Source organism: Ipomoea nil, unplaced genomic scaffold (genome assembly GCF_001879475.1).
Source record: "Ipomoea nil cultivar Tokyo-kokei standard unplaced genomic scaffold, Asagao_1.1 scaffold1868, whole genome shotgun sequence".
NCBI lineage: Eukaryota > Viridiplantae > Streptophyta > Magnoliopsida > Solanales > Convolvulaceae > Ipomoea > Ipomoea nil.
The window spans coordinates 1-19,756 of NW_017618296.1; the positions used below are offsets into that span (position 1 = coordinate 1).

Here is a 19,756-nt window from a genome sequence, read left to right on the forward strand (position 1 = left end):
TGGAGTAGCTTTTGTCTCACATTGGTTTGGGAAGTGGATTTGCACCACTATTTGTACAAGAGCTCTTCTAAGGCTTCTGGATTTGTATAGCATAGAGGCTCTCTTTGATTTGTATAGCATAGAGGCTCTCTTTGATTTGTATAGCATAGAGGCTCTCTCTCCCGCGTAGGAGGGGTGTGCAAATCAAAACCCAATCTGAGTCTATGAAGGTTTGAACTCATGTAGGGATACCTTATTATAACCCCATCACTAATCACACACTTCATGTGGTGGTATTCCCTTATTTTGTAGGATTATTAATGGGTTTTTCCCACGAAATATCCTACAATTGGACAAGTTTGGATACCCTATTATAACCCCATCACTAATCAAGCACTTCTTGGGGTGCTATTCCCTTATTTTGTAGGATTACTAATGGGTTTTTCCCACGAAATATCCGACAGTTGGACAAGTATGGATACCCTATTATAACCCCATCACTAATCAAGCACTTCTTGTGGTGCTATTCCCCTTATTTTGGGTAGGATAACCACATCACTAATCACACACTTCTTGTGGTGCTATTCCCTTATTTTGTAGGGGATTATTATTGGGTGTTACCAACGAAATGTCCCACAATTGGACAAGTAGTGATACCCTATTATAACCCCATCACTAGTCACACACTTCACGTGGTCTATACCCTTATTTTGTAGGAGCGGCATGCCACCAAAATGGTGGAGTAATTATGCATTTGCCCACCCTGGGGCTCGAACCCAGGACCACAAGGTTAAGAGCCTTGCGCTCTACCAACTGAGCTAGACGGGGAAGTAGTTGTTAATATTTAATATTGGTATTACAATCGAGGCTACAATTATTGAAAATTTATTTACAACTTACACAATAGAATGAGAGATGATTTTATTAATAATATACTGATTAAATTTGTTGATAAACATGTGTTTTAAAATTATACAATATTTTTAAAATACAAAAAGACAGATTAAACTGTCGCAAAATTAATAATTTTATTAATGAAAACAATTTATATTGAGTGTTTAAATTGCAATGCATATCTTAAAAGATAGTAATCGAATAACATATTGACCTACTAAATTATCAATGCTTATATTGCGGAGTCATGGATCATGATTACTTAGTAAGATAAACAATTTAAAAGTTTGTTTTTAGTATTTAAGTTTGTTAGAGAGTGGAAGTCTAGAAATATTTATATCGGAGGAAACCGCCGAACATATAATGCTGGAAAAAATATATTAAAATGGCATATTAAGTGACTATTTTGTTGTTAAAGTATCACTGTGGTCCAGTTTCGATTTGGGTCGGTTCAAAGTGGATTCGGGTTCTACGTAGTGAGACGAAGAGATTGATATATTGTACGCTCAAAACGGATAATCGGTGAATGAGATATTGATTCTGAAAGTAGACCAATTTGAGTTGGAAACGTGAAGGGAAAAAGCTTGGGAGTAGCTTTTGTCCCACATTGGTGTAGGAAGTGGATTTGCACCACTATTTGTACAAGAGCTCTTCTAAGGCTTTTTGATTTGTATTGTATAGAGACTCTCTCTCCCGCGTAGGAGGGGTGTGCAAATAAAAACCCAATCTAGGTCTATGAAGGTTTGAACTCGTGTAGGGATACCCTATTATAACCCCATCACTAATCACACACTTCATGTGGTGGTATTCCCTTATTTTGTAGGATTATTATTGGATTTTTCCCACGAAATATCCAACAATTGGACAAGTATGGATACCCTATTATAACCCCATCACTAATCAAGCACTTTTTGTGGTGCTATTCCCTTATTTTGTAGGATAACAACATCACTAATCACACACTTCTTGTGGTGCTATTCCCTTATTTTGTAGGGGATTATTATTGGGTTTTACCAATACGAAATGTCCCACAATTGGACAAGTAGGGATACCCTATTATAACCCCATCAATAGAAACACACTTTACATGGTCTATTCCCTTATTTTGTAGGAGCGGCATGCCACCAAAATGGTGGAATAATTGTGCATTCGCCCACCCTGGGGGTCGAACCCAGGACCACAAGGTTAAGAGCCTTGCGCTCTACCAACTGAGCTAGACGGGCAATTAGTTGTTAATATTTAATATTGGTATTACAATCGAGGCTACAATTATTGAAAATTTATTTACAACTTACACAATAGAATGAGAGATGATTTTATTAATAATATACTGATTAAATTTGTTGATAAACATGTGTTTTAAAATTATACAATATTTTTAAAATACAAAAAGACAGATTAAACTGTCGCAAAATTAATAATTTTATTAGTGAAAACAATTTATATTGAGTGTTTAAATTGCAATGCATATATTAAAAGATAATAGTCGAATAACATATTGACCTACTAAATTATCAATGCTTATATTGCGGAGTCATGGATCATGATTACCAAGTAAGATAAACAATTTACAAGTTGGTTTTAAATCTTTAAGTTTGTTTGTGAGTGGAAGTCTAGAAATATTTATATCGGAGGAAACCGCCGAACATATAATGCTGGAAAAAATATATTAAAATGGCATATTAAGTGGCTATTTTGTTGTGAAAGTATCAGTGTGGTCCAGTTTCGATTTGGGTCGGTTCAAAGTGGATTCGGGTTCTATGTAGTGAGACGAAGAGATTGATATATTGTACGCTCAAAACGGATAATCGGTGAATGAGATATTGATTCTCAAACTAGACCAATTTGAGTTGGGAGCGTGAAGAGAAAAAGCTTTGGAGTAGCTTTTGTCTCACATTGGTTTGGGAAGTGGATTTGCACCACTATTTGTACAAGAGCTCTTCTAAGGCTTTTTGATTTGTATTGTATAGAGACTCTCTCTCCCGCGTAGGAGGGGTGTGCAAATAAAAACCCAATCTGAGTCTATGAAGCTTTGAACTCGTGTAGGGATACCTTATTATAACCCCATCACTAATCACACACTTCATGTGGTGGTATTCCCTTATTTTGTAGGATTATTATTGGATTTTTCCCACGAAATATCCAACAATTGGACAAGTATGGATACCCTATTATAACCCCATCACTAATCAAGCACTTTTTGTGGTGCTATTCCCTTATTTTGTAGGATAACAACATCACTAATCACACACTTCTTGTGGTGCTATTCTTTTATTTTGTAGGGGATTATTATTGGGTTTTACCAATACGAAATGTCCCACAATTGGACAAGTAGGGATACCCTATTATAACCCCATCAATAGAAACACAGTTTACATGGGCTATTCCCTTATTTTGTAGGAGCGGCATGCCACCAAAATGGTGGAATAATTGTGCATTCGCCCACCCTGGGGGTCGAACCCAGGACCACAAGGTTAAGAGCCTTGCGCTCTACCAACTGAGCTAGACGGGCAAGTAGTTGTTAATATTTAATATTGGTATTACAATCGAGGCTACAATTATTGAAAATTTATTTACAACTTACACAATAGAATGAGAGATGATTTTATTAATAATATACTGATTAAATTTGTTGATAAACATGTGTTTTAAAATTATAAAATATTTTTAAAATACAAAAAGACAGATTAAACTGTCGCAAAATTAATAATTTTATTACTGAAAACAATTTGTATTGAGTGTTTAAATTGCAATGCATATCTTAAAAGATAATAGTCGAATAACATATTGACCTACTAAATTATCAATGCTTATATTGCGGAGTCATGGATCATGATTACCAAGTAAGATAAACTATTTACAAGTTGGTTTTAAGTCTTTAAGTTTGTTTGTGAGTGGAAGTCTAGAAATATTTATATCAGAGGAAACCGCCGAACATATAATGCTGGAAAAAATATATTAAAATGGCATATTAAGTGGCTATTTTGTTGTAAAAGTATCAGTGTGGTCCAGTTTCGATTTGGGTCGGTTCAAAGTGGATTCGGGTTCTACGTAGTGAGACGAAGAGATTGATATATTGTACGCTCAAAACGGATAATCGATGAATGAGATATTGATTCTCAAACTAGACCAATTTGAGTTGGGAGCGTGAAGAGAAAAAGCTTTGGAGTAGCTTTTGTCTCACATTGGTTTGGGAAGTGGATTTGCACCACTATTTGTACAAGAGCTCTTCTAAGGCTTTTTGATTTGTATTGTATAGAGACTCTCTCTCCCGCGTAGGAGGGGTGTGCAAATAAAAACCCAATCTGAGTCTATGAAGGTTTGAACTCGTGTAGGGATACCCTATTATAACCCCATCACTAATCACACACTTCATGTGGTGGTATTCCCTTATTTTGTAGGATTATTATTGGATTTTTCCCACGAAATATCCAACAATTGGACAAGTATGGATACCCTATTATAACCCCATCACTAATCAAGCACTTTTTGTGGTGCTATTCCCTTATTTTGTAGGATAACAACATCACTAATCACACACTTCTTGTGGTGCTATTCCCTTATTTTGTAGGGGATTATTATTGGGTTTTACCAATACGAAATGTCCCACAATTGGACAAGTAGGGATACCCTATTATAACCCCATCAATAGAAACACAGTTTACATGGTCTATTCCCTTATTTTGTAGGAGCGGCATGCCACCAAAATGGTGGAATAATTGTGCATTCGCCCACCCTGGGGGTCGAACCCAGGACCACAAGGTTAAGAGCCTTGCGCTCTACCAACTGAGCTAGACGGGCAAGTAGTTGTTAATATTTAATATTGGTATTACAATCGAGGCTACAATTATTGAAAATTTATTTACAACTTACACAATAGAATGAGAGATGATTTTATTAATAATATACTGATTAAATTTGTTGATAAACATGTGTTTTAAAATTATAAAATATTTTTAAAATACAAAAAGACAGATTAAACTGTCGCAAAATTAATAATTTTATTACTGAAAACAATTTGTATTGAGTGTTTAAATTGCAATGCATATCTTAAAAGATAATAGTCGAATAACATATTGACCTACTAAATTATCAATGCTTATATTGCGGAGTCATGGATCATGATTACCAAGTAAGATAAACTATTTACAAGTTGGTTTTAAGTCTTTAAGTTTGTTTGTGAGTGGAAGTCTAGAAATATTTATATCAGAGGAAACCGCCGAACATATAATGCTGGAAAAAATATATTAAAATGGCATATTAAGTGGCTATTTTGTTGTAAAAGTATCAGTGTGGTCCAGTTTCGATTTGGGTCGGTTCAAAGTGGATTCGGGTTCTACGTAGTGAGACGAAGAGATTGATATATTGTACGCTCAAAACGGATAATCGATGAATGAGATATTGATTCTCAAACTAGACCAATTTGAGTTGGGAGCGTGAAGAGAAAAAGCTTTGGAGTAGCTTTTGTCTCACATTGGTTTGGGAAGTGGATTTGCACCACTATTTGTACAAGAGCTCTTCTAAGGCTTTTTGATTTGTATTGTATAGAGACTCTCTCTCCCGCGTAGGAGGGGTGTGCAAATAAAAACCCAATCTGAGTCTATGAAGGTTTGAACTCGTGTAGGGATACCCTATTATAACCCCATCACTAATCACACACTTCATGTGGTGGTATTCCCTTATTTTGTAGGATTATTATTGGATTTTTCCCACGAAATATCCAACAATTGGACAAGTATGGATACCCTATTATAACCCCATCACTAATCAAGCACTTTTTGTGGTGCTATTCCCTTATTTTGTAGGATAACAACATCACTAATCACACACTTCTTGTGGTGCTATTCCCTTATTTTGTAGGATAACAACATCACTAATCACACACTTCTTGTGGTGCTATTCCCTTATTTTGTAAGGGATTATTATTGGGTTTTACCAATACGAAATGTCCCACAATTAGACAAGTAGGGATACCCTATTATAACCCCATCAATAGAAACACACTTTACATGGTCTATCCCTTATTTTGTAGGAGCGGCATGCCACCAAAATGGTGGAATAATTGTGCATTCGCCCACCCTGGGGCTCGAACCCAGGACCACGAGGTTAAGAGCCTTGCGCTCTACCAACTGAGCTAGACGGGCAAGTAGTTGTTAATACTTAATATTGGTATTACAATCGAGGCTACAATTATTGAAAATTTATTTACAACTTACACAATAGAATGAGAGATGATTTTATTAATAATATACTGATTAAATTTGTTGATAAACATGTGTTTTAAAATTATACAATATTTTTAAAATACAAAAAGACAGATTAAACTGTCGCAAAATTAATAATTTTATTACTGAAAACAATTTATATTGAGTGTTTAAATTGCAATGCATATCTTAAAAGATAATAGTCGAATAACATATTGACCTACTAAATTATCAATGCTTATATTGCGGAGTCATGGATCATGATTACCAAGTAAGATAAACAATTTACAAGTTGGTTTTAAGTCTTTAAGTTTGTTTGAGAGTGGAAGTCTAGAAATATTTATATCGGAGGAAACCGCCGAACATATAATGCTGGAAAAAATATATTAAAATGGCATATTAAGTGGCTATTTTGTTGTAAAAGTATCAGTGTGGTCCAGTTTCGATTTGGGTCGGTTCAAAGTGGATTCGGGTTCTACGTAGTGAGACGAAGAGATTGATTTATTGTACGCTCAAAACGGATAATCGGTGAATGAGATATTGATTCTCAAACTAGACCAATTTGAGTTGGGAGCGTGAAGAGAAAAAGCTTTGGAGTAGCTTTTGTCTCACATTGGTTTGGGAAGTGGATTTGGACCACTATTTGTACAAGAGCTCTTCTAAGGCTTTTTGATTTGTATAGCATATAGGCTCTCTTTGATTTGTATAGCATAGAGGCTCTCTCTCCCGCGTAGGAGGGGTGTGCAAATCAAAACCCAATCTGAGTCTATGAAGGTTTGAACTCATGTAGGGATACCCTATTATAACCCCATCACTAATCACACACTTCATATGGTGGTATTCCCTTCTTTTGTAGGATTATTAATGGGTTTTTCCCACGAAATATCCGACAGTTGGACAAGTATGGATACCCTATTATAACCCCATCACTAATCAAGCACTTCTTGTGGTGCTATTCCCTTATTTTGTAGGGATAACCACATCACTAATCACACACTTCTTGTGGTGCTATTCCAGAAATGTCCCACAATTGGACAAGTAGGGATACCCTATTATTACGCCATCACTAGTCACACACTTCACGTGGTCTATTCCCTTATTTTGTAGGAGCGGCATGCCACCAAAATGGTGGAGTAATTATGCATTCGCCCACCGTGGGGCTCGAACCCAAGACCACAAGGTTAAAAGCCTTGCGCTCTACCAACTGAGCTAGACGGGCAAGTAGTTGTTCATATTTAATATTGGCATTACAATCAAGGCTACAATTATTGAAAATTTATTTACAAGTTACACAATTGAATGAGAGATGGCTTTATGAAAAATATACTGATTATATTTGTTGATAAACATGTGTTTTAAAATTATACAATATTTTTAAAATACAAAAAGACACATTAAACTGTCGTAAAATTAATAATTTTATTAATGAACACAATTTATATTGAGTGTTTAAATTGCAATGCATATCTTAAAAGATAATAGTCGAATAACATATTGACCTACTAAATTATCAATGCTTATATTGCGGAGTCATGGATCATGATTACCTAGTAAGATAAACAATTTACAAGTTGGTTTTAAGTCTTTAAGTTTGTTTGAGAGTGGAAGTCTAGAAATATTTATATCGGAGGAAACCGCCGAACATATAATGCTGGAAAAAATATATTAAAATGGCATATTAAGTGGCTATTTTGTTGTAAAAGTATCAGTGTGGTCCAGTTTTGATTTGGGTCGGTTCAAAGTGGATTCGGGTTCTACGTAGTGAGACGAAGATTTTGATATATTGTACGCTCAAAACGGATAATCGGTGAATGAGATATTGATTCTCAAACTAGACCAATTTGAGTTGGGAGCGTGAAGAGAAAAAGCTTTGGAGTAGCTTTTGTCTCACATTGGTTTGGAAAGTGGATTTGCACCACTATTTGTACAAGAGCTCTTCTAAGGCTTTTTGATTTGTATAGCATATAGGCTCTCTTTGATTTGTATAGCATAGAGGCTCTCTCTCCCGCGTAGGAGGGGTGTGCAAATCAAAACCCAATCTGAGTCTATGAAGGTTTGAACTCATGTAGGGATACCCTATTATAACCCCATCACTAATCAAGCACTTCTTGTGGTGCTATTCCCTTATTTTGTAGGATTATTAATGGGTTTTTCCCACGAAATATCCGAAAGTTGGTCAAGTATGGATACCCTATTATAACCCCATCACTAATCAAGCACTTCTTGTGGTGCTATTCCCTTATTTTGTAGGATAACCACATCACTAATCACACACTTCTTGTGGTGCTATTCCCTTATTTTGTAGGGGATTATTATTGGGTTTTACCAATGAAATGTCCCACAATTGGACAAGTAGGGATACCCTATTATAACCCCATCACTAGTCACACACTTCACGTGGTCTATTCCCTTATTTTGTAGGAGCGGCATGCCACCAAAGTGGTGGAGTAATTATGCATTCGCCCACCCTGGGGCTCGAACCCAGGACCACAAGGTTAAGAGCCTTGCGCTCTACCAACTGAGCTAGACGGGCAAGTAATTGTTCATATTCAATATTGGTATTACAATCGAGGCTACAATTATTGAAAATTTATTTACAAGTTACACAATTGAATGAGAGATGGCTTTATGAATAATATACTGATTAAATTTATTGATAAACATGTGTTTTAAAATTATACAATATTTTTAAAATACAAAAAGACACATTAAACTGTCGTAAAATTAATAATTTTATTAATGAAAACAATTTATATTGAGTATTTAAATTGCAATGCATATCTTAAAAGATAATAGTCGGAAAACATATTGACCTACTAAATTATCAATGCTTATATTGCGGAGTCATGGATCACGATTACTTAGTAAGATAAACAATTTAAAAGTTTGTTTTTAGTATTTAAGTTTGTTTGAGAGTGGAAGTCTAGAAATATTTATATCGGAGGAAACCGCCGAACATATAATGCTGGAAAAAATATATTAAAATGGCATATTAAGTGGCTATTTTGTGGTAAAAGTATCAGTGTGGTCCAGTTTCGGTTTGGGTCGGTTCAAAGTGGATTCCGGTTCTACGTAGTGAGACGAAGAGATTGATATGTTGTACGCTCAAAACGGATAATATGTGAATGAGATATTGATTCTGAAAGTAGACCAATTTGAGTTGGAAACGTGAAGGGAAAAAGCTTGGGAGTAGCTTTTGTCCCATATTGGTTTGGGAAGTGGATTTGTACCACTATTTGTACAAGAGCTCTTCTAAGGCTTTTTGATTTGTATAGCATAGAGGCTCTCTCTCCCGCGTAGGAGGGGTGTGCAAATAAAAACCCAATCTGAGTCTATGAAGGTTTGAACTCATGTAGGGATACCCTATTATAACCTCATCACTTATCACACACTTCATGTGGTGGTATTCCCTTATTTTGTAGGATTATTATTGGATTTTTCCCACGAAATATCCAACAATTGGACAAGTATGGATACCCTATTATAACCCCATCACTAATCAAGCACTTTTTGTGATGCTATTCCCTTATTTTGTTGGATAACCACATCACTAATCACACACTTCTTGTGGTGCTATTCCCTTATTTTGTAGGGGATTATTATTGGGTTTTACCAACGAAATGTCCCACAATTGGACAAGTAGGGATACCCTATTATAACCCCATCACTAGTCACACACTTCACGTGGTCTATTCCCTTATTTTGTAGGAGCGGCATGCCATCAAAATGGTGGAGTAATTTTGCGTTCGCCCACCCTGGGGCTTGATGTAACACCTCGTGTTACGACCCCTAAAACCGATTAATCATTTAACCAATTGCCCAAGAGAATGAATAATTAATTAGGGAAAAAGGCCCACCATGGTCCGTGGGCCCTCATCTCTAAACCCAACCCCTAGTCCTAAAAGGATTAGATCCTAAATAAGTTCCTTAAATATATAAATAGGGAGCCTAGAAGACACCTAGAACTCCCACCACAATAATCTCTCACCACACCAAGGATTCCAAGAATTTCCCTAGGAGAAATCAAGAAAGAAGAAAGCTTAAAGAAAGACCCTTCATAGCCAAGGAATTAATTAAGGCTAAGAGGTAACCTATGTCTCAACAAAACCTATTTTCATAGCTATGATTCCCCTCTTAGGATTTCCCCCATATTCTTGTGTGATTGATGATTCGTTATATTGATCTCGGTAATTGGTGTTATGATTCCATGGGTGATCTTGATGATCTTGAGAGGTTCTTGATGATTATATGGTGTTCTTGATGTTCTTGATAATTATGTGGTGACCTTGATGATTATATGATGTTCTTGATGTTTATGTGAAATTCCTACCGAATCTTGATATTAGAAGATGAATTGTGTTCTTGTTGATTTAAAAGTAATTAGAACCCTAGGTTGTATCGTGGAACTCGTATGGTATTGTTCTTGGTATATTGGGTGGGAATTCGTATGTTTGGGTGTTGATTATGTTTAGAAAAGCATGATAGGTCATGTGCCGTATGTTCTTGCTTTTGGATCCGTTATTCGTCTACGACATGTTATTGTCAATTACGTTTGAAAGTGTCTAAGCATGGTTCCGGGTTCCACGATGGTTCCCGGGGCGTTTAATTATGAAGAAGAGTCAGTGGGGGGTAGGTGGGGGTAGGGGACCCGCCACCTACCCACGGCTAAGAATGGCCTCGCCGACAGCGGGCAGCCGGCGGGCGGGCAGCTGCCCGGAATAGTTGCCGCCGGCGGGCAGCCGGCGGGTGAACCCTCACCCACCGGCTACCCGCTGGTTTGCATCCTAACTCGGGATTTTGGTTTCCCCGTTTGATGTTCCCCCGACCCCCGTGGTGTCCTAACGGACCCCTCCCATCGTGCCTATATCTAGTTTGATGTTCGGATACCATTCGTAGGTTAAAAGAGTCTTGTATATTGCATGCTAGTTGGATTGGTATTCCGTTGGCCTAGGTGTAAGAAGTATGAACCCCTTAGGACTATTCTTAGTTGTGGATGACCACGCATAGGTTTCGTTATACGATTTCCCCCCCTTTCCCAGTGTGCTAATATGGGCTGCTTGTACTTGCTATGTGTTATGTGTGCATGTTACCCCAATTTGGTTGCGATCAAATTGGTTATACGGGCAGTTGGATGGGTTGAGAACCATACTAACTGTTAACCAGGCCGGTTAAGATCGGTCAGGTATATAAATATTATATAGGACTGAGGTCCACTATACGGGCAGTTGAATGGGTTGAGAACCATCCCAACTGTTAACCAGGCTGGTAGAGACCGGTCAGGTATATAAATATTATATAGGACAGAGGTCCACTATACGGGCAGTTGAATGGGTTGAGAATCATCCCAACTGTTAACCAGGCTGGTAGAGACCGGTCAGGTATATAAATATTATATAGGACAGAGGTCCACTATACGGGCAGTTGAATGGGTTGAGAACCATCCCAACTGTTAACCAGGCTGGTAAAGACCGGTCAGGTATATAAATATTATATAGAGCTGCGGTTCATCGGTCGGTTGCGATCGAACCCTCCATGTTGTGAGACGGGGCAGGGTGCTGCGGGGCCGTTTCAGAGCTATATGCGCTGACCCTCATGTATGGGCATGCGATTGGTCCCGTGGCGCCAGCAAAGTGTGCTATATGATGAGATAAGAAGGATTGATGTTGTGACTATTATGGAAACGTGACCATAGGATTCTTGCTAGTAAACTATACATGTTTAATTGTGATTATTGGTTGTGTTTATCTATGACTGTGCCCTATGTCGAGAATTGGATATACTTGGTTATGACTGTGGATTGTGTGTACCCCTATTTGTCGAGTCGGTTCCCTGATTTGAAAGGGAGAGTCTCTTAGGTTATATCTTCATGCTTTTCGTATATCTATGTATATATCTATATGTATTGTATTTCAACGCGTTGGAGTGGGTTACCAGCATCTCTCGCTGAACAGATATATTTGGCTTTCAGGCACAGAAGAATAAGTCACAAGAGGGCGCTAGGGCTTGGAGCATAGAAGTAGATAGTTCCTCTTTCGGCCTGCGTGCCATGTTATGCATTTGCTTTATTAAGGATAATAGTTAGTTGGCCTGTGCAACTGAGTTCTCTAGCTCAGGTGTGGCATAGCACCCCGTACTCTTTATGTTACGTCTCTGGGAATTTATGAGATTCCACCTTTATTTTATAAGTTTTAAATGTCTTGAAAATCCGGGGTGTTACAGTCGAACCCAGGACCACAAGGTTAAGAGCCTTGCGCTCTACCAACTGAGCTAGACGGGCAAGTAGTTGTTCATATTTAATATTGGTATTACAATCGAGGCTACAATTATTGAAAATTTATTTACAAGTTACACAATTGAATGAGAGATGGCTTTATTAATAATATACTGATTAAATTTGTTGATAAACATGTGTTTTAAAATTATACAATATTTTTAAAATACAAAAAGGCACATTAAACTGTCGCAAAATTAATAATTTTATTACTGAAAACAATTTATATTGAGTGTTTAAATTGCAATGCATATCTTAAAAGATAATAGTCGAATAACATATTGACCTACTAAATTATCAAAGCTTATATTGCGGAGTCATTGATCAAGATTACTTAGTAAGATAAACAATTTAAAAGTTTGTTTTTAGTATTTAAGTTTGTTTGAGAGTGGAAGTCTAGAAATATTTATATCGGAGGAAACCGCCGAACATATAATGCTGGAAAAAATATATTAAAATGGCATATTAAGTGGCTATTTTGTGGTAAAAGTATCAGTGTGGTCCAATTTCGGTTTGGGTCGGTTCAAATTGGATTCCATGTCTACGTAGTGAGACGAAGAGATTGATATATTGTACGCTCAAAACGGATAATCGGTGAATGAGATATTGATTCTGAAAGTAGACCAATTTGAGATGGAAACGTGAAGGGAAAAAGCTTGGGAATAGCTTTTGTCCCACATTGGTTTAGGAAGTGGATTTGCACCACTATTTGTACAAGAGCTCTTCTAAGGCTTTTTGATTTGTATAGCATAGAGGCTCTCTTTGATTTGTATAGCATAGAGGCTCTCTCTCCCGCGTAGGAGGGGTGTGCAAATCAAAACCCAATCTGAGTCTATGACTAGGTTTAAACTCGTGTAGGGATACCCTATTATAACCCCATCACTAATCAGACACTTCATGTGGTGGTATTCCCTTATTTTGTAGGATTATTAATGGGGTTTTCCCACGAAATATCCGACAGTTGGACAAGTATGGATACCCTACTATTATAACCGCATCACTAATCAAGCACTTCTTGTGGTGCTATTCCCTTATTTTGTAGGATAACCACATCACTAATCACACACTTCTTGTGGTGTTATTCCCTTATTTTGTAGGGGATTATATTAAGGGGTTTTAACAACGAAATGTCCCACTATTGGACAAGTAGGGATACCCTATATTATAACCCCATCACTAGTCACACACTTCACGTGGTCTATTCCCTTATTTTGTAGGAGCGGCATGCCACCAAAGTGGTGGAGTAATTATGCATTCGCCCACCCTGGGGCTCGAACCCAGGACCACAAGGTTAAGAGCCTTGCGCTCTACCAACTGAGCTAGACGGGCAAGTAATTGTTCATATTCAATATTGGTATTACAATCGAGGCTACAATTATTGAAAATTTATTTACAAGTTACACAATTGAATGAGAGATGGCTTTATGAATAATATACTGATTAAATTTATTGATAAACATGTGTTTTAAAATTATACAATATTTTTAAAATACAAAAAGACACATTAAACTGTCGTAAAATTAATAATTTTATTAATGAAAACAATTTATATTGAGTATTTAAATTGCAATGCATATCTTAAAAGATAATAGTCGGAAAACATATTGACCTACTAAATTATCAATGCTTATATTGCGGAGTCATGGATCACGATTACTTAGTAAGATAAACAATTTAAAAGTTTGTTTTTAGTATTTAAGTTTGTTTGAGAGTGGAAGTCTAGAAATATTTATATCGGAGGAAACCGCCGAACATATAATGCTGGAAAAAATATATTAAAATGGCATATTAAGTGGCTATTTTGTGGTAAAAGTATCAGTGTGGTCCAGTTTCGGTTTGGGTCGGTTCAAAGTGGATTCCGGTTCTACGTAGTGAGACGAAGAGATTGATATGTTGTACGCTCAAAACGGATAATATGTGAATGAGATATTGATTCTGAAAGTAGACCAATTTGAGTTGGAAACGTGAAGGGAAAAATCTTTGGAGTAGCTTTTGTCCCACATTGATTTGGGAAGTGGATTTGCACCATTATTTGTACAAGAGCTCTTCTAAAGCTTTTTGATTTGTATAGCATAGAGGCTCTCTTTGATTTGTATAGCATAGAGGCTCTCTCTCCCGCGTAGGAGGGGTGTGCAAATCAAAACCCAATCTGAGTCTATGAAGGGTTGAACTCGTGTACGGATACCCTATTATAACCCCATAACTAATCACACACTTTATGTGGTTGTATTCCCTTATTTTGTAGGATTGTTAATGGGTTTTTCCCACGAAATATCCGACAGTTGGACAAGTATGGATACCCTATTATAACCCCATCACTAATCAAGCACTTCTTGTGGTGCTATTCCTCTATTTTGTTGGATAACTACATCACTATTCACACACTTCTTGTGGTGCTATTCCCTTATTTTGTAGGGGATTATTGTTGGGTTTTACCAACGAAATGTCCCACAATTGGACAAGTAGGGATACCCTATTGTAACCCCATCACTAGTCACACATTTCACGTTGTCTATTCCCTTATTTTGTAGGAGCGGCATGCCACCAAAATGGTGGAGTAATTAAGCATTCGCCCACCCTGGGGCTCGAACCCAGGACCACAAGGTTAAGAGCCTTGCACTCTACCAACTGAGCTAGACAGGCAAGTAGTTGTTCATATTTAATATTGGTATTACAATCGAGGCTACAATTATTGAAAATTTATTTACAAGTTACACAATTGAATGAGAGATGGCTTTATTAATAATATACTGATTAAGTTTGTTGATAAACATGTGTTTTAAAATTATACAATATTTTTAAAATACATAAAGGCACATTAAACTGTCGCAAAATTAATAATTTTATTACTGAAAACAATTTAGTGTTTAAATTGCAATGCATATCTTAAAAGATAATAGTCGAATAACATATTGACCTACTAAATTATCAATGCTTATATTGCGGAGTCATTGATCATGATTACTTAGTAAGATAAACAATTTAAAAGTTTGTTTTTAGTATTTAAGTTTGTTTGAGAGTGGAAGTCTAGAAATATTTATATCGGAGGAAACCGCCGAACATATAATGCTGGAAAAAATATATTAAAATGGCATATTAAGTGGCAATTTTGTGGTAAAAGTATCAATGTGGTCCAATTTCGGTTTGGGTCGGTTCAAATTGGATTCCAGTTCTACGTAGTGAGACGAAGAGATTGATATGTTGTACGCTCAAAACGGATAATCGGTGAATGAGATATTGATTCTGAAAGTAGACCAATTTGAGATGGAAACGTGAAGGGAAAAAGCTTGGGAGTAGCTTTTGTCCCACATTGGTTTGGGAAGTGGATTTGCAACACTATTTGTACAAGAGCTCTTCTAAGGCTTTTTGATTTGTATAGCATAGAGGCTCTCTCACTCGCGTAGGAGGGGTGTGCAAATCAAAACCCAATCTGAGTCTATGAAGGTTTGAACTCGTGTAGGGATACCCTATTATAACCCCATCACTAATCACACACTTCATGTGGTGGTATTCCCTTATTTTGTAGGATTATTAATGGGGTTTTCCCACGAGATATCCGACAGTTGGACAAGTATGGATACCCTATTATAACCCCATCACTAATCAAGCACTTCTTGTGGTGCTATTCCCTTATTTTGTAGGATAACCACATCACTAATCACACACTTCTTGTGGTGTTATTCCCTTATTTTGTAGGGGATTATATTAAGGGGTTTTAACAACGAAAAGTCCCACTATTGGACAAGTAGGGATACCCTAATTATAACCCCATCACTAGTCACACACTTCACGTGGTCTATTCCCTTATTTTGTAGGAGAGGCATGCCACCAAAGTGGTGGAGTAATTATGCATTCGCACACCCTGGGGCTCGAACCCAGGACCACAAGGTTAAGAGCCTTGCGCTCTACCAACTGAGCTAGACGGGCAAGTAATTGTTCATATTCAATATTGGTATTACAATCGAGGCTACAATTATTGAAAATTTATTTAGAAGTTACACAATTGAATGAGAGATGGCTTTATGAATAATATACTGATTAAATTTATTGATAAACATGTGTTTTAAAATTATACAATATTTTTAAAATACAAAAAGACACATTAAACTGTCGTAAAATTAATAATTTTATTAATGAAAACAATTTATATTGAGTATTTAAATTGCAATGCATATCTTAAAAGATAATAGTCGAAAAACATATTGACCTACTAAATTATCAATGCTTATATTGCGGAGTCATGGATCATGATTACTTAGTAAGATAAACAATTTAAAAGTTTGTTTTTAGTATTTAAGATTGTTTGAGAGTGGAAGTCTAGAAATATTTATATTGGAGGAAACCGCCGAACATATAATGCTGGAAAAAATATATTAAAATGGCATATTAAGTGGCTATTTTGTGGTAAAAGTATCAGTGTGGTCCAGTTTCGGTTTGGGTCGGTTCAAAGTGGATTCCGGTTCTACGTAGTGGGACGAAATTGATATGTTGTACGCTCAAAACGGATAATCTGTGAATGAGATATTGATTCTGAAAGTAGACCAATTTGAGTTGGAAACGTGAAGGGAAAAAGCTTGGGAGTAGCTTTTGTCCCACATTGATTTGGGAAGTGGATTTGCACCATTATTTGTACAAGAGCTCTTCTAAAGCTTTTTGATTTGTATAGCATAGAGGCTCTCTTTGATTTGTATAGCATAGAGGCTCTCTCTCCCGCGTAGGAGGGGGTGTTTGCAAATCAAAACTCAATCTGAGTCTATGAAGGTTTGAACTCGTGTACGGATACCCTATTATAACTCCATAACTAATCACACACTTTATGTGGTTGTATTCCCTTATTTTGTAGGATTATTAATTGATTTTTCCCACGAAATATCGACAGTTGGACAAGTATGGATACCCTATTATAACCCCATCACTAATCAAGCACTTCTTGTGGTGCTATTCCCTTATTTTGTTGGATAACTACATCACTATTCACACACTTCAATGTCCCACAATTGGACAAGTAGGGATACCCTATTATAACCCCATCACTAGTCACACACTTCTCGTTGTCTATTCCCTTATTTTGTAGGAGCGGCATGCCACCAAAATGGTGGAGTAATTATGCATTCGCCCACCCTAGGGCTCAAACCCAGGACCACAAGGTTATGATCCTTGCGCTCTACCAACTGAGCTAGACGGGCAAGTAGTTGTTCATATTTAATAATGGTATTACAATCGAGGCTACAATTATTGAAAATTTATTGACAAGTTACACAATTGAATGAGAGATGGCTTTATGAATAATATACTGATTAAATTTATTGATAAACATGTGTTTTAAAATTATATAATCTTTTTAAAATACAAAAAGACACATTAAACTGTCGTAAAATTAATAATTTTATTAATGAAAACAATTTATATTGAGTATTTAAATTGCAATGCATATCTTAAAAGATAATAGTCGAAAAACATATTGACCTACTAAATTATCAATGCTTATATTGCGGAGTCATGGATCATGATTACTTAGTAAGATAAACAATTTAAAAGTTTGTTTTTAGTATTTAAGATTGTTTGAGAGTGGAAGTCTAGAAATATTTATATTGGAGGAAACCGCCGAACATATAATGCTGGAAAAAATATATTAAAATGGCATATTAAGTGGCTATTTTGTGGTAAAAGTATCAGTGTGGTCCAGTTTCGGTTTGGGTCGGTTCAAAGTGGATTCCGGTTCTACGTAGTGGGACGAAATTGATATGTTGTACGCTCAAAACGGATAATCTGTGAATGAGATATTGATTCTGAAAGTAGACCAATTTGAGTTGGAAACGTGAAGGGAAAAAGCTTGGGAGTAGCTTTTGTCCCACATTGATTTGGGAAGTGGATTTGCACCATTATTTGTACAAGAGCTCTTCTAAAGCTTTTTGATTTGTATAGCATAGAGGCTCTCTTTGATTTGTATAGCATAGAGGCTCTCTCTCCCGCGTAGGAGGGGGTGTTTGCAAATCAAAACTCAATCTGAGTCTATGAAGGTTTGAACTCGTGTACGGATACCCTATTATAACTCCATAACTAATCACACACTTTATGTGGTTGTATTCCCTTATTTTGTAGGATTATTAATTGATTTTTCCCACGAAATATCGACAGTTGGACAAGTATGGATACCCTATTATAACCCCATCACTAATCAAGCACTTCTTGTGGTGCTATTCCCTTATTTTGTTGGATAACTACATCACTATTCACACACTTCAATGTCCCACAATTGGACAAGTAGGGATACCCTATTATAACCCCATCACTAGTCACACACTTCTCGTTGTCTATTCCCTTATTTTGTAGGAGCGGCATGCCACCAAAATGGTGGAGTAATTATGCATTCGCCCACCCTAGGGCTCAAACCCAGGACCACAAGGTTATGATCCTTGCGCTCTACCAACTGAGCTAGACGGGCAAGTAGTTGTTCATATTTAATAATGGTATTACAATCGAGGCTACAATTATTGAAAATTTATTGACAAGTTACACAATTGAATGAGAGATGGCTTTATGAATAATATACTGATTAAATTTATTGATAAACATGTGTTTTAAAATTATATAATCTTTTTAAAATACAAAAAGACACATTAAACTGTCGTAAAATTAATAATTTTATTAATGAAAACAATTTATATTGAGTGTTTAAATTGCAATGCATATCTTAAAAGATAATAGTCGAATAACATATTGACCTACTAAATTATCAATGCTTATATTGCGGAGTCATGGATCATGATTACTTAGTAAGATAAACAATTTACCAGTTTGTTTTTAGTATTTAAGTTTGTTTGAGAGTTGAAGTCTAGAAATATTTATATCGGAGGAAAACGCCAAACATATAATGCTGGAAAAAATATATTAAAATGGCATATTAAGTGGCTATTTTGTGGTCAAAGTATCAGTGTGGTCCAGTTTCGATTTGGGTCAGTTCAAAGTGGATTCGGGTTCTACGTAGTGAGGCGAAGAGATTGATATATTGTACGCTCAAAACGGATAATCGGTGAATGAGATATTGATTCTCAAAGTCGACCAATTTGAGTTGGAAACGTGAAGGGAAAAAGCTTGGGAGTAGCTTTTGTCCCACAATGGTTTCGAAAGTGGATTTGCACCACTATTTGTACATGAGCTCTTCTAAGGCTTATTGATTTGTATAGCATAGAGGCTCTCTCTCTCGCGTAGGAGGGGTGTGCAAATCAAAACCGAATTTGAGTCTATGAAAGTTTGAACTCGTGTAGGGATACCCTATTATAACCCCATCACTAATTACACACTTCATGTGGTGGTATTCCCTTATTTTGTAGGATTATTATTGGGTTTTTCCAACGAAATATCCGACAATTGGACAAGTATGAATACCCTATTACATCCCCATCAC

The 19,756-nt window shown here is 36.5% G+C and overlaps 12 non-coding genes across 12 annotated transcripts; all 12 read right to left on the reverse strand.

The window, feature by feature from the left end:
- Positions 1-734: 734 nt before the first annotated feature.
- TRNAK-CUU lies at positions 735-807 on the reverse strand. Its single transcript has one exon. It is a non-coding gene; the product is annotated as a tRNA-Lys (tRNA).
- Positions 808-2,023: 1,216 nt separating this feature from the next.
- TRNAK-CUU lies at positions 2,024-2,096 on the reverse strand. The gene has a single exon. It is a non-coding gene; the product is annotated as a tRNA-Lys (tRNA).
- Positions 2,097-3,312: 1,216 nt separating this feature from the next.
- TRNAK-CUU lies at positions 3,313-3,385 on the reverse strand. Its single transcript has one exon. It is a non-coding gene; the product is annotated as a tRNA-Lys (tRNA).
- Positions 3,386-4,601: 1,216 nt separating this feature from the next.
- TRNAK-CUU lies at positions 4,602-4,674 on the reverse strand. The gene has a single exon. It is a non-coding gene; the product is annotated as a tRNA-Lys (tRNA).
- A 1,270-nt stretch (positions 4,675-5,944) lies between these two features.
- TRNAK-CUU lies at positions 5,945-6,017 on the reverse strand. Its single transcript has one exon. It is a non-coding gene; the product is annotated as a tRNA-Lys (tRNA).
- A 1,206-nt stretch (positions 6,018-7,223) lies between these two features.
- TRNAK-UUU lies at positions 7,224-7,296 on the reverse strand. The gene has a single exon. It is a non-coding gene; the product is annotated as a tRNA-Lys (tRNA).
- Positions 7,297-8,537: 1,241 nt separating this feature from the next.
- Positions 8,538-8,610, reverse strand: TRNAK-CUU. The gene has a single exon. It is a non-coding gene; the product is annotated as a tRNA-Lys (tRNA).
- Positions 8,611-13,604: 4,994 nt separating this feature from the next.
- Positions 13,605-13,677, reverse strand: TRNAK-CUU. The gene has a single exon. It is a non-coding gene; the product is annotated as a tRNA-Lys (tRNA).
- A 1,241-nt stretch (positions 13,678-14,918) lies between these two features.
- Positions 14,919-14,991, reverse strand: TRNAK-CUU. Its single transcript has one exon. It is a non-coding gene; the product is annotated as a tRNA-Lys (tRNA).
- A 1,211-nt stretch (positions 14,992-16,202) lies between these two features.
- Positions 16,203-16,275, reverse strand: TRNAK-CUU. The gene has a single exon. It is a non-coding gene; the product is annotated as a tRNA-Lys (tRNA).
- Positions 16,276-17,461: 1,186 nt separating this feature from the next.
- Positions 17,462-17,534, reverse strand: TRNAM-CAU. The gene has a single exon. It is a non-coding gene; the product is annotated as a tRNA-Met (tRNA).
- Positions 17,535-18,720: 1,186 nt separating this feature from the next.
- On the reverse strand, positions 18,721-18,793 carry TRNAM-CAU. Its single transcript has one exon. It is a non-coding gene; the product is annotated as a tRNA-Met (tRNA).
- Positions 18,794-19,756: the final 963 nt, after the last annotated feature.